Genomic DNA, 4,328 nt, shown 5'->3' with positions numbered 1-4,328 from the left:
TAATCAATCCCTCTTCAAAAATAGAAAGACCTTGTTTCTAACTGTTTTAGCCTAGAGAGAGAAAATTATTCTAGAGAGAGAATATTCAGATTATGAATATTTTTGGATAGAAAAATAACTCATCTTATTAAAATAAGTTCCCCTGAAACAGAAATTCAAAAAGAATTTTCCAATGTGCAATTGGAATTAATGGAAAATGGGTATAAAGGACCTTAGTCTAAGGGTCTAGATTTTCAGAAATTTTTGGATTATGGTCCAATTAAGGTTCCTATGGGCCAATAGCATCAATCCATGTGTAGGGAGGAGATAAATTAAAAATATGAGATATTTTGGGTATCCAAAAATGAGTAAATGCTCACATAAGATGAAGAGTTAAAAATGTACAAGGTTGATTAGTAAAAAACTATGAGCAATATTAAAAATATGAGATATTTTGGGTATAATGATTCCATTTTGACACATATGTAAGGAAGGGGAGTTCTTTAAAGGAGGTGCATATTTCACATAAGATGAAGAGTTGAAAATGTACAAGGTTTATTAGTAAAAAACTATGAGTAATATCAAAAAAATGAGATAAATTGAGTATCCAAAAATGAGTAAATGCTCACATAAGATGAAGAGTTGAAAATGTACAAGGTTTATTAGTAAAAAACTATGAGCAATATTAAAAATATGAGATATTTTGGGTATAATCATTCCATTTTGACACATATGTAAGGAAGGGGAGTTCTTTAAAGGAGGTGCATATTTCACATGCTTGAATGAGTTTTAAACTCAAAAATAATGTGATATTTTTATCTCTCATCTCTCTTGATCCAAACCAAATCAAAATGGAACCAAACCGAATCAAAAAGTAACCAAACTAGGTCCAAATCTAGTCCAAATTCAACCAAACTGACTTGGAAAATTCTAGAATCAGTTTGTTTGGTTAGGAGCTCAATTTTTCCTATAAATAGAAGCCTCCCCTTGTTGAAAAAAATATAGCGTCTTATGCATTGTTACTCTACTCCACCTAAGCCAAGAACTGTGAATTCTTTAATAATTCACTAGTTTTTGACACTTCTCTCTTTCTTAAATCCCCATTGGTGGCTCCATCAACATACTAAACCAATTGATTGGTTGGGGGCCTCTACTATGAACAAAGAATCAAGCAAATTATAAGGTAAGTATAGTGAATTTTGATCTTTTCTATAATTTCTCAATGATTCTCTCTTCTCAACCCCTCTCAAGCTTGAGAAGCTTAATTGGTATGGTTTTTGAAATGCTATTGAAGTTAATTAATTAATGATAGTAAAGAATTACATAAATTTCCATTTATGTTTAATTCTAATGGTTTTTTCTCTCTCTCACTTAAGAAATGGTCATACTCATCATGACCCATTCTCAATCCAAATGAAGCTTTTCATAAAGCTTTTTCTTAATCCAAGATTAATCTATGCTTGAGAATAAATTAATAGTTTTTTTTTATCTATGCGTTTAGTTTATGATTAATTTTTTTTAATCCATTAAGAGTTAATGATCCAATTAGGGATCATTCTAATCATTCCCTTAAAGATAACCTATCTTTTAAAATAATTGAGATTTATTAGTTATAGTAGCGGAGCTATGGCAAAATTTTATAAAAATATACACATAAAAAAATTTCATTCAAAGCATGAAAAGAGGATTTCCTACCATATTCTAGGAACTATCATCCTAGATTAATTAAAAGAATTTTATTATGCATGGAGATGTGGATGTTTGCATGTAGATGTAGATGTATGGATGTGAGTGTGAATGTGGATGTGGATGTATGCATGGAGATGTGGATGTATGCATGTAGATGTAGATGTATGGATGTGAGTGTGGATGTGGATGTGGATGTATGCATGGAGATGTGGATGTATGCATGTAGATGTAGATGTAAAGATGTGGATGTGAATGTGGAGGTGAATGTATGCATGTAGATGTAGATGTATGGATGTGAATGTGAATGTGGAGGTGGATGTATGCATGGAGATGTGGATGTATGCATGTAGATGTAGATGTATAGATGTGGATGTGAATGTGGAGGTGGATGTATGCATGTAGATGTAGATGTATAGATGTGGATGTGAATGTGGAGGTGGATGTATGCATGTAGATGTAGATGTATGGAGGTGAATGTGAATGTGGATGTGAATGTATGCATAGAGATGTGGATGTATGCATGTAGATGTGAATGTACGCATATAGATGTGGATGTATGGATGTGAATGTGCATGTAGATGTGGATGTATGGATGCGGATGCATGAATGTGCATGTAGATGTGGACGTGAAAATAGATGTATGGATGTAGATGTGGATGTATGGATGTGAATGTGCATGTGGATGTGGATATAGATGTGGATGTATGGATGTGAATGTGCATGTGGATGTGGATATATGTATGGATGTGAATATATGATATGTGATGTGAAGGAATCTGAATTGATGAGATGGAAAATGATGTGATGGGATGAGTACACATATAAATGGAATGTGGAATAAGTAGTGTGTATTGATGAGGGATAATGTGGAAAAATGAGAGTTAATATAGAAACTGTATTTGTAAACTGTTTGTAAATGCTGTTTGTAAATGACTGTTTTATGTCAAGAATGCTGGGAAAGCATTTTGACCGTCTTGTGATTAAGGTCGTGGAGACCTAACTGATAAAGTTGCAACTGCTGACGGAGAGTCAATGGAGGACGTCTCGCGTAGCAAGGTCGGTCGAGGTCTTGACCAGCCTCGGTGCGATTAAAATGGTGAGCTTCCGGTACGGTGGATGAGGGGCCAAGGAAGCGGCCTATGAGTGAAGCGCTAGGTCACCTGCGAAGGATCCTAGAGGGTGCTGACCATACGGTGCTCGGGCTTTGGGTCGCCTAGGATACCCACGCGTGCGTCGAGGAAGATATTGGAACAAGGAGTAAGAGTTGTTTTCTGAAATCGGGCATGGATCTGGTTGATTGACCTTGCTGGTCTTCAATGGATGAGTCCATGGCTCTTTATATGGATTTGTTGGTTGATCTTGCTGATCTTCAACGAGAGTCCATCTTGATAAGTGATTATATTGCCGAGTATTATGGGCTACGAACTATTGAACGGCCCCTGAGTGGACAGGTGGTGAGCGTTCTAGTTGCCAATGATGCCATAGATACTCTGATGAAGGAATGATGGGAAATTAAGAATCAATGGGATAAATTAGAAGATGGTGATCAATGATACTATGGTTTTATTAAAGGATTGTTTTAAAACTGGTTGAATCTGTGAAAAGGCAATTTCATATTGGGTGTGTAAGTGGTGTGACTAGTTTTATTTTTGCATGAACTTCTGGCTAGGGGGCCTTGGAACTCTTTTCCTTGGTACCCGGGGGGACAAAACCTAACCAAATTCTTAATTGGATCCCATCACTAGAGTGGTTGGGCGGTTGGCTAACCCATGGGACTGGATGGGGTTAGGCTGGACTGATGGATCCGTAAATCGAGTCTCAAATTCTGTTACTATGATAGATAAAGTAAATCCAGGATAGTATTTGTTCTATGGATAGGAATCAATGGCTGTGCCTCTTGATGGGGAAAAAAGCGTTGATCCCAATGATCCAAGTGCAAGTTTCTTCCTTGATCTGACCAAGTATCTTTATAGATGCAGTCGGATCTGTTTGATCAGTAAGGGTTTGACTACGTTAGAGTAAAAGTTTTTTTGGTGGAATCACCCGTGCTTTCCGGTAAAGGAAGTTTTTCCGGGTTTGGTTTTGGAATAACCGACGGATTAGTTGCTTATCCGGATATCCGTGGCTGAGGCCCCGAATGTGGGACCCCTGTCTCGCGTGAGAAGTGCTACTTCCGCTGCCAGTATCCTGAATCCGTTGCTCGGTGGGAACAGGGATCTTACATTAACAAGCATGTGTTTATCATCTACCATAATGATCTCTCTGAGATTCTTGATATTTTTTCATGAAGGTACTTTCTAGGTTCATGGGATACACATCCATTTAGTCGAATGCAAACAAACTTATGCTCTTGGAGAGGACAAATTCCATAAGGATCTTTGGTTATGGTTTTGGATTCTGGCCTTCATGGACATGATACTTTTTATGCGATTCTTCTTGTTACTAGTAGATAAGAAGTCGGATATAAACCTACTTGGAGGATACAAGAGAAAGACATTTTTGAGATATAAAGGCAAAATTCCTCTTGACATTGCTGTACAGAAAAGCAAAAAATAGTATTGTACTAAAGAAGTTTGTACATTATATAGGGGATTTTAAGCCATACATTGTAGGGCTTTTAAAGCCATTCTATGTTTTTCAACTAGTTTTTTACTTTCTCT

The sequence above is a fragment of the Cibotium barometz genome, chromosome 22 (genome assembly GCF_041138505.1).
Source record: "Cibotium barometz isolate CiBa-2024 chromosome 22, ASM4113850v1, whole genome shotgun sequence".
NCBI lineage: Eukaryota > Viridiplantae > Streptophyta > Polypodiopsida > Cyatheales > Cibotiaceae > Cibotium > Cibotium barometz.
This window is presented reverse-complemented; position numbering follows the sequence as displayed.